Raw genomic sequence first — 11260 nt, forward strand, 5'->3', positions numbered from 1 at the left:
CTTCCAATACCAGGTGAGACCCCCTACTCTCCATTCTTTCTGGCCTGACTCATAGGAAATAGGAAGGCTTACAGGTAAACAGGGCCATTTACAGACAATTGTCCTGGTTAATGGGAGCCATCAAGATTCCAAACCACCATTAATGGCCCACACTTTGCATAATTACAATAAAACCTCAGTTATATTTCATATGTCTAGTTTCAGATACAAGAATGATACATTTATACAAATAGGATGACTATATTCAGTAGATTATAAGCTTTGTAATGATACCTTACAAGAGACCTTTTGTTTGAAGCATATTCCAGTTACATTATATTCAAACTCATTAGCATATTTTCATAAAATCATATGGAGTGCAACATCACACTTCCTTCCTTGCTCTGACTCACGTTGCTGATTCCAGCTTGACTCTTGGTGTGATCTCTGGCTCCAACCACTAGGAAAGACTGCCCATTATGGGTCCTGACAGGCTGTGCAGCAGCTATGAAGCCTGATGCAGAGGATTCTTTCTTCCTCTGCCTTCCACGTGTCTTCTCTTTGCACCGACTGTGCCTTTCAGGCAGGGTGTGAGCCTGAGTGCTTCTCTAAACTGGGCTTTGCACCTCAAGAAAAAAAATCTGAACTAGCCATGTCAGACTCAGTCTTGCATCTACCATTACCAAGGGCTGGGAGAGGTGTACATGGCTAATCGAAAAGGAATTTGGTTTGTCTCAATCATGGATGAGCTTCCACTGTTTGCAGGGCAGGTATGAAGACTGTGATCGAAGGGGACAGCCTTCCATGAAGAGGAAGGAAGGAAGCAAGTTCCCCAGTGCAAGTGGTCCTATCTATTGCTCGTTGGTCTCCTCATAATGCACTTTTCTCAGATAAGGTTCTTTACCATTATAGAGCATAAAATGGTTATTCTCACCTTCTGAGTTCAGATTGTCAGCAACACACACTCTGTTTATTGGAGAGTCTCCTCAGCTAAATATCAAGGATCTTGTTTTATTGAGTGTATATAATCCGGGCACATGGTAACACTTATTATAGTTTTGGTTTTATCTATTTTATGCTGTTATGAGCTCCGGCATAGCTAATCTGCAAACTATAGCAATATAGTTGGGCTTCTAGAACTGCATTGTGCAGTTATTAAGCTTGGTCGGCACTTAGGATCCCTTGCTGTGTCTCACTGGAGGACAATAATCAATCACTTATATTAAAATAAAAACCTGTGTTAATCCATGGACATGGAAGATAATAAAACTTCAGCCGGGCTTGCAGTATGCAAGGGAAGAATGTAATTTATTGACCTGAGTGAGAGATGAGCCTGGATATTAGCAGAACAATTATAACCCTACTAAGCCAGTAGGTTTCTGCGTCTAAGCTAGTGGGAGGAATTCAGCCAAGTTCAGGGGGCCTGTACAAGGCCCTGTGGACTGCTACAGTTCCACTTATGCCCTGCTTCAAGGGCTGAACCAGCACACAATCTGACTTGCTGGACATACCTAGGGTTACCATATTTGAACATTCAAAAAAGAGGACACTCCACGGGGGGTGTTGGCCCCGCCCGCAGTCCACCCCCGCTCCTCCCACACTCTGCCCCCACTCTGCTCGACCCCCGCCACCGCACCCCTCCTCACCCCCTGGCCCGCCGCTGGCTTGCTGCGTCCCTCCTCAGTCCTCCACCCACCGCTCGCCTCCACCCACCGGCCACTCACCTCCTCACTCCCCTGCCAGAAACCCCCATGCCCACCCCGAAAACCCCCGCCTGCCGCTGGCTCGCCGCTTGCCTCCTCACCCCCACCTGCCCACCCGCCCGCCTCTGGCTCCCTCACAGCTCACCTCTTCAACCCCCGCTGCCCGCTGCTGGCTTTTTCACCCCCCTCCCTGCCCGCTGCCCGCCTCCTCACCCTCCCTGCCCGCTGGCTCGCCTCCTCACCCTCCCCGCCCGCTGCTGGCTCCCTCGCTGCTCATCTCCTCACCCTCCCTGCCCGCTGGCTCGCCTCCTCACCCTCCCGCCCACTGCTGGCTCCCTCGCTGCTCGCCTCTTCACCGCCTGCTGGCTCACCGCTCGCCTCTTCACCCCGCCCCGCTCACCTACTCACCTCTCCTGCCGCAGGTCCCTCTGGCTCCCAGGATCAGGGGCAGCCGAGGGGTCTCCACGTGCTGCTCCCACCACAAGTGGTTCCCATTGGCCAGGAAAAGCACCAATGGGAGCTGCTGGAGCCGCAGAGCAGGGCTTGCAGGTGCCGGCAGCACGCAGAGAGCCCTCTGCCCCCGTGACCCGATCCAACCCAGAGGGACCTGCCGAGGGTCAAGGGGGGGGGGGGGGGAGTCCCGTGGTGCTTACCTGGGGCAGCTCCCGGGAATCATCTGGCAGGTTCCTCTGGCTCTTAGGGTCAGGGAGGGGTGGGGGGTGCGGAGGGCTCTCTGCTGGTGCCTGCAAGCCCTGCCCCCGCAGCGCTGCTTGGGCAGGAAGGAGCCGGTGCAGCACGTGGAGACCCCCTCCGCCTCTGTGCATAGGTTATCATATGTCCATATTTTCCCGGACGTTTTTAGATATTTAAAAATTCCTCCTGGACGGCGATTAAGAACTAAAAAGAAGGAAATGTCCAGGAAAATACGGACGTATGGTAACCCTAGACATACCCTCTCCTCCGCCACTGTCCCCTGTTTTTGCAGCTCAGCTGGTTTCCTTTCTGTTCAAATCTCAGTATAAAACCCCCATGCGTAGAGCCCTCAGTGCACTCTGTTCTGAAGGAGCTGCCCTCAGACACTGTCTGCCACTCTGCTTGCAGTGGGACAGCTCTGCACCACACCCGGCCCAGGGCAATGGCTAAAAAAGCCTCTCTCTGGCCCAGTTTTGAGCCCATCATTCTAAGTGTTTTCTACTCATTTGCCATCCCCAATTCAATTTATGTCCTTGAACAAATAAACTGCGCTACTAACGTTTGCTCACCTCTGAGTGGGTAGGCCTCAGGGCTTTCTTCTTGATGTATGCCAGCTCTGTCACAGTAGGACTATGCAGGGCCGGCTCTAACTTTTTTGCTGCCCCAAGCAGCAAAAAAAGCGCCACCCCCCTGAGTCCCGTCCCGCGCCGCGCCACCCCCCCAGCGCTGCCCCCCGCGCCGAGCGCTGCACTGCCGGAGCCCGCCCCCCCGCCGAGCGCCGCCGGAACACCCCCCCCCCAGCGCTGCGCCCCGCGCCACCCCCTCTGCTGCCGGAGCCCACCCCCCCCGCCGAGCGCTGCCGGAACCCCCCCCCCCCGAGTGCCGGAGCCCACCCCCCTCGCCGAACGCCGCCGGAACCTCCCCCGCCGGAGCCCCCCCCGCCGAGCGCCGCGCCGCACTCACCCCGCCGCCCCTTACCAGGTGCCGCCCCAAGCATGTGCTTGGGTGCCTGGTTCCTGGAGCCGGCCCTGGACTATGTGATCATGTGGTGTTTAGAGAGACAAGGAGAGTGAGGTAAAATCTTTTATTGGCCCAACTTCTATTGGTGAGAGAGACGAGTGTTCAGGCTTGCATAGAGCTGCTGTTCAAGTCTGAAGAAGAGCGCTGTGAAAGCTTGTCTCTTTCGTTCTATGAAAATATTGCTTCACCCAACTTGTCTCTGTAATCTCCTGGGACCTGGCACGGCTCCAACCACACTGCATACAATGTGGTGTTTCGGTTCATACAGACTCAGTGGCTGGCACACAGCTAGTTGCCTTCCCAGCTGAGAGTTTAGCCGGAGTTACTGGACCTCTGATGTGCTTTGTTATTCTGTGTGCTTCATTAAACATCTTGCAGCCCAAAGCTGTGCTTCCTTGGTGAAGCCTTTGCAATGCATTAGCAAAGAGAGAGAAAGGAATCTTCAGTGTCACCAAAACAGAGCCAACCTTAAGGAACAGCAGCATAAACCACTCCCTGGGGATCTGTGCTTCTCGAGACCCCTGTTAGATATGTAGCTCAGGAGCCAGTTAGATCTCTCTTCAGCACTGGAATTAGAGGGAATGCTCATATCCCTGCCCAGCATCCTCTTTTGCAGGTACTTCTTGTATCAACCAGGCAAGGTACTAACAAGCTTCAACAGGACTTTATTTTTACAGTGGAAACCTCTTTACCAAGCTGCAGCCGCACCCTCTGTAACTCTCCCTCAGCCTCCTCAACTCCTCTCCCCTCCTTCCTGTTTTCTGTCCTTTCAGACTCCCAACAGCCAGTGCTCCCAGTTCTAATAATACAAGCCGCATCTAAACACCACAGTACTCTTGAGAGTATCACAAATTGTAAACCTTGCTTTTCATTACAACCGAAGAGTCTGAGGGTATGTCTACACAGCCAGTGAAGGTGTGTAATAAAGATAGGTACACCTGTGGTAGCTTCAATCTAGCTAGTTCAGGTAACAACAGTAGTGAAGATGTGGCATCAAGGACTTCTGTGGGCTAGCAACCTGAGACTGCATGCCAGGGTCCCCAGCAGCTGTGCTGAAGCCTGTGCCATCTCAGCTTCATTGCTATTGTTACCTGTCTTATCTAGATTAAAGCTCGCAAGTATATCTCCCTGCACTATAATGACACCTTTAGTTGCTGTGTAGACATATTGTGAGTGGAGAATAGGCATTTAACAGAATATACTGCAGAACAATTAATGGGATTTTTCAAGTGTTGTAAAACTCTGCTCCTGTACAGCCAATGGTAAAACTCGCATTGACTGCAATGTTCAGCTGCACTTTTAAAAATCCTAATAGTTACAGAACATTTTTCATAACTTTTTCCAGTGCCTCAGGTTCTGTTGTTACTCATGAATTTTTCTTTCCATTTACCCGTAAGCATATCAGACTAATCGGGGCTGCAGGAGATCTGCAAATACTTCAGAAAGAAATGAGGGAAATTCAGTAGGAGGGTTTTTTTAACTTTGTTTTTAATTTTCAGAAACAATCCAGTTGCCTGAAAAGTTTCAAGGAGAGGGGCTTCTGGTCCTTTACAGCCTGCTTGCGCCAGGAGAATAGCTTTGGTTGTGTCTGAAGAATATACTGTGGAAGGGCCTGAACAGACTTTGGCTGGGGCGTTAATCCTTCCTGGGTTTGAGAAAGAGGCCAGCAACCCTACAGGACAATTATAATTATCTAGTCTGGCTTCCTGTGTAACACTGGCCTTGGAATTTCATCCAGTGATTGCTGTTGTGGTGGGAAACTTTTCCCTGCTATGTAAATGAAGTTCTCTACTTTGTAGCGATGTGAAATGACCCATGCACTAGGCCACGCACCTCAGGTCTTCCACAAATGTGGAAGTACTGCTTCTGGTACTTCATGTGAGTTACTGGGTCTTGCAGCTAGTCACATGATGGTTGCAGTGTTTGTTTTATCAGTCACTCCTGCAGTCTAAGTTGTAAATCCATGTCAGCAGAAGACTAGAGGTGCCAAATGGAAGCCATCTCACTCAGGAACCTCCCAGACGACTGCTGGTGACTCCACTTAGAGGTCATAACTTATGCTGAAAATCCTTGCTTTATACTGAAATAAGGGAGGCCCTGATCCTGTAAACACTTAGAAATGTGAGTAACTTGACATATATGAGTGGTCTCATTGAAATTAATGGGACTACTCTTGTGTGTAAAAATACTACCTGCCTGTGGGATCAGGGCCTTTGTTATGCAGTGATTATTGTCACTTGGCTAGCTACAGCAAGCTATATGCACCTGAAACCCAGCTAGTGGAGGTGGTATAAACTGAGAGAGGGACTGGGGGACTCGAATTGAATCAAAGCATTCGTTTGCTGCCTCTTTCCAGCTCTAGAGGCGGCAGGCGCTGCTGTGTCAGGACTCTGGCTGCATTCAACAGTTTGGAATTTTTGATAATGTGGCCTTGCCTCAGCCCTGATACTACAGTACTATCCAAAGGCATATCTGATTTCTAAATATCTAGTCCATGTCTGACTTGCAGTTGGAGGTCTAGCAATACTAGTTGTGTGGTGTGCCTATTTCAGACACTTCAAATATTCGGTCTGAGGGCTATCTGTTGCACCCTTTCTTCACAAATCATTGAGGACATGGAACGAAATTTATCCCTGGTTTAGCAGGTGCATCTCCCATTCCCTTCAATGGGAGTTGCACTAGATTATCCCAGAGCTGTATTTGCCCATAGACTCAGTGAACAGCCTATAGAGTTGTCAATGTCTGAGCAAGAGGTGTTGTGGTTGTATAATTAAGAAAATATGCAAGGCATTTCAATCTGTTACTACAACCAGGCTCAAGAACAATTATTCTTAATTTTTTTTTGTCCATTTACTTTTCCCTCAAGGCTACATTTAAGTCATCATACATAGATGACAGTCAATATAGAAAAAAGAAACTGCAATACAATGGGGGGAAAAGCAAATTTCTATGCAAACAAGTTTCTATGCAAATATCTCCATATCTTGCCAAATTAGATGAAACTCCATCGTTATGCTGCAGGAAAGATATACAGCTTTACTCTACTGAGAGATTTCCTACACATCAAAAATTCCATTACACTGTTAAATACCTACGACTTGGGCTCCAAGAAGTGAGGGATTCCATTTGTCTCTATTAAGACCAGAAGCATTAGTAGCTTGAAAAAACTGATCATTCTTAAAAGCTGTTTTTTCAGAAGCTTTGAAAATTAAAAAAGCTTTGGACCTTAGAGGGTTTTATTGTCATTATTCCCCTCAAACGTAATCCAAAGCTTTGTGGGATAAAATATTGCCATTTGAGCACCTGTTTTTATCAACATCTTGTTTTAAGGACTTAAACTTCAGAGAAACTTCAACAAGAATTTGTACAGGGTGATGATGATGATTTTCCTGTAACCTTATCATTGACCTGAACTACAAAACACCGGGATGAGTGGAATCAGCATTAGAGATTGCAGTATGCTGGCTAAAGTGTGTGTGTACACATGTTGGATGGACTGTCAAACTGGCTTAAGTATGTGTGATAAGGTTGCCCTTATCTCTGCAACTCAGAGAGGCCATACATCCTAATACAACTGCAGCTAAGCGAGATTCTCTGTAGCTTGGGTCAGGCTGCAGGGACTGAAAGGAAAGAGATGACATTTCTAGCATGGGAGTGACCACACGAATGTCTAAGCATCTGATCAGGCTCAGCATGACCTGGATGTTTCCAGAAGCCTTAGCAGAGTCCAAATGAACTGGGTGCTTGTGCAGTTCATAAGAATGGGCCTTTAGCAAATGTTACAGGTGCCTGTGTCTCTGTAGTTGAAGACCCCCCAAGTTTGGTTCCAACTAATGACACTACAGTCTACCTAGGTTGTAACTCTCTTGGCAATGTATGGTATAGCTGATTGCTTTGTTTGTGTCCAGGGAATATTTACATGGTGTGTTAATAGAATGGTTGTTTCTCACTCCTCCAGATACAATGACTGTATCAGTGGCTGCAATGTGTCTGCTTGCCAGTGTAAATACTGGCATTCTATTTTACAGAAATCTGCGCTGGGGAACTTATGCCTTTCACTCGTGCGGGTAACTGAAAGAATCTGGCCCCTGTGTGCTAGTTTCAGTGCTGAATGGACAGTTATAATAGAACACTTGAGCCTGGAATTGAGCAGCCTTTTCACTAGAACCTAAAAAAGACACCGTATTACAGAAGAATAAAGTCTTCCTCATGACTCCTGGCCCCGTGCCATCCTGGATGATGTATTATCCATGCTGTCAGTGAACATCTCAGAACATGAAATCACTGCTGTACTCGGCCAAGTTAGGGATCTGCTATCTCCTGCCCAAATCCAAACTCGCATTGTTGCATTTCACTAAATTACTGCTACTGCACTTTTTGGAGAGGAACATTAGGGGTTTCTTCCCTGCTAGGAACTAAGTTTGAGAGCTGAGTTGTGTTTGTCATAAAACCAGCATGTTCGTTTAGATACACATCCAAATGTTATCTCTGTAGGTGGGTTTTGTAAAGGCAAGCATGGATTTTAATTTTAATTCTGTCACCTGCTTGATTTGTTCACATAAAATGAACACAAATTTACAATATTTTGACACATTTTTAAAATCATTCTTCTAATTCTATGCATAATCCTTTTGTTTCATTGATTCAGTCTCATACTGTTTGGTTGCATACACCAGCTGCTACAAAGCAATAAAGCATCCAGATAGTTTCAGACAGAAACCAACAATGTGAAATATAAAGCATCTGTTCTGTTTAAATAATGCAGAGAAACACACTAAATTATAGGGCTAAAATGAGATAATGAAACTGTTATCAGGAAAGACCACAAGACAAACTAACATGTTGCCACCTCTGTTTCCAGTGGGATTATTCAGACTATGAGCCACAATATTGACTTTCAACATTAAGGTGCATAGCATTACTAATGGGTTCCATGCTACTACTGATGTGAGGGAGGGCAGCAGAATCTAGCCCTCAGGTTGCCCTTCTTCCATATGTAAGTAATCTTGTGGATCAATGTACCACGCTACTTAACATGTGCAAGGGTGGCCAAAGCTGGCTATTTCAAATGACGGGCTTAGTGGTCTAAGCATTTAGATTTAGAAGCTCTGGCTTGGGATGCTTAGATTACTTCTAGCTACAAGTTCAAATACAGGAAGGCTTGAGTGGCCTCTCTTCCAAGGCAGCTAAAATGAGTATCCCATATTTCACTGTCAATTGCTGAGATCAGAGGAGTTGTTCCCATGCAGGAGGAGCATAATCTGGCCCATGATGCTGTGGCAGATATTTTCCACAGCACTCAGCATTGGCCTAACGCTGCTCCTGTTGGGTTCGATGGAAGTGCTACCAAGTACTTGACAGTTGTGCTGTTTGTGTCTCCATTTTACATATTTTCATCAGAACTCGTCCACAGTCAGCCAATAATAAACACTGGAATACTATTGCTACCATGAGACTCATTTCCTTGGATCTCTCCCACCATGAACCAGAGCCACCTCTAGCGTTCTGTGTGGCTACTGTAGTATTTCTTATTAGGGTCGAATCCAAATGGCGCATGTACTAATGCACACAAGGGCCAATATACACAGCCATATTCTACGCAAGTCATGAATTACTCCTATCTCTGGTCCATCCTGAAGTACACTAAGTCCCCCACGTCTACACCAATATCTGCTGTGGTCCCCAGTGTACACTGTGGGAAGTTAAGGCGGTCATGCAATTTTAGCATACTCCTTTTTATACATTGCTTTTGAAGGGGAATATGCTAAGGAATCTGTTCATGACCTTGCCTCCTTTTGGAAGGCCACGCTCATATCTTGTTCAGAACAAACACACTCATGACAGAAGCACGGGATGGCTCTTCTTTAGTGTCATGTCCCCCCAATAAGTGTATCTTGCATCCTTTCATCCATTGCCCACTGCATACCAGACAGGACAATCAGAATCTCTGAGAATTCAAAAGAGCATCACCAGGCAATTTGATACTGCTTTTTGCAGAGAGAAAGTTCTGTCAGCTTCTGTACTCAATTTTTAATGTTTAATTCAGTCAGATTTTGGTCCTAAGTATTCAAATTTCTTTTCAGATCAATCCTAATGTAAAGGAAGAAGTAAATGACATCTTATGGATACTGACAGGTGCTTGAAAATGCTTTAGTTTAGGGCAGTAGTGCCCAACCTTTTCAGTGTGGCGGGCGCCTGATGACTAGCTGCTGAGGAGTGCGGCCGCCTGACAAGCAGCCGCCGAAATGCCTCCGAGAAGCAGCGTCATCAAGAGGCGTCGCCACCGAAATGCCGCCGAGAATCAGCCGCATTTCGGCGGCAACGCTTCTTGACGTTGCCGCTTCTCGGCGGCATTTCGGCGGCTGCTTGTCCGGCAGCCAGTAGGTGGGTGCACATAGATGCCCCGGCGGGTGCCATGGCGCCCGCGGGCACTGCGTTGCCATGGCGCCCGCGGGCACCGCGTTGGGGACCACTGGTTTAGGGTATGTCTACACTGGCAAGTTTCTGCGCCACAAGTTATGCCACTTTTATTAAAACATTGGAATTAAACTGCTGTTGCCTGTCCACGCCGTGCTCCTTCTGACGCTGGAGCGCATCCACATTAGCAGCTCTTGCAACGGCAAGGACAGCAGTGCATTGTGGTAGCTATCCCACTGTGCAACTGTCCAGAGGGTGCTTTGGGAAGGGTTTGCAATGCCTCATGGGGGCAGGCACAGCATCACATGATGCAGGTTTCCTAATCCCATTGTTCCATGGACATCCTACTATATTGCCAGCTGCTTTTCAACTGAAGAGGGGGGGGAAGTGTGTGACAGGGAGTGTGTGTATGGGGGGGGGGGAGAGACAGTGTGTTTTGGGGGACAGAGAGTGTCAGCATGCTGTCTTGTAACTTCAGACAGCGGCAGGAGGCAACCAGTCCTGAGGCCAATGACAGCGCAGAAAGCAATCAAGTGTCTACACTGGCACTAGAGCACTGGAGCCTCTGTGCAAACAGCCTTATGACTCTCATCGAGGTGGTTTTTTGCAGCGCTGCAACTGAGGAGTTTCTGTGCACCAAGTGGCTTGGCAGTGTGCACACGTTCGCAGTTTGAGCACAAAAAGCCTCTTTACGGCGCAGAAACTTGCCAGTGTAGACAAGCCCTTAGACTGTAAGCTCTTCGGCTTCACTGTTTCTAAAATGTATTTGCCCCATGCTTAGAATGGGACCTTGCTCCTGATTAAGATTTCTGGGGGTGACTGCAATGCAAGTATCCAAAACTGCCTTCTTATTCTTTCCTTAGTCAACCATTCAGAATGCAAAGAGACTTTTTTTTACATTAGCATAATAAATCAAAGGTTATGTTGCATATGACAGTGTTAAAACTGGACAATAATGGACCGGGTGAGGGGGGGGGGGAATCTATTACTTCCTTTCACTGCGTCGTATATCTAATTTCTTTAGAACAGAATTCTTTACAAGGCAATTAAATTAAAAAGCTGCAGGGTTTTGTCTTAACTGTTCATTGTTCTTGGCAACCATTTTTCAAGAACATTATAATACTTTAAACAGTGCTAACCTTGCTTGCTGTTTCAGTTGAAAGCAGCCAGACTATTGATAGAGAGAAATGATAGATACTGCTACCTCTCCCATCAATCAAGTGTTCTTCACTTGATTTATGTTGAAAGCATAGCTTGTCAGACCCTTTTTTTAAAGTAGGGTCTGCATTATTAAAATGCAGACCCTACTTCACCACCTTCTTTTTTACTATAACCAAATCCCCACCCATGCCTCTAAGTCCTGATGCTATTCTCATTGCAGGCCCTACTAAAACTCCCTGCAACAAGGCGGCTCGTTCCTTAATAGCTGGAGAGCTGGTGCTAGCCAG

The sequence above is a fragment of the Chrysemys picta genome, chromosome 5 (assembly GCF_011386835.1).
Source record: "Chrysemys picta bellii isolate R12L10 chromosome 5, ASM1138683v2, whole genome shotgun sequence".
Classification (NCBI taxonomy): Eukaryota; Metazoa; Chordata; order Testudines; family Emydidae; genus Chrysemys; species Chrysemys picta.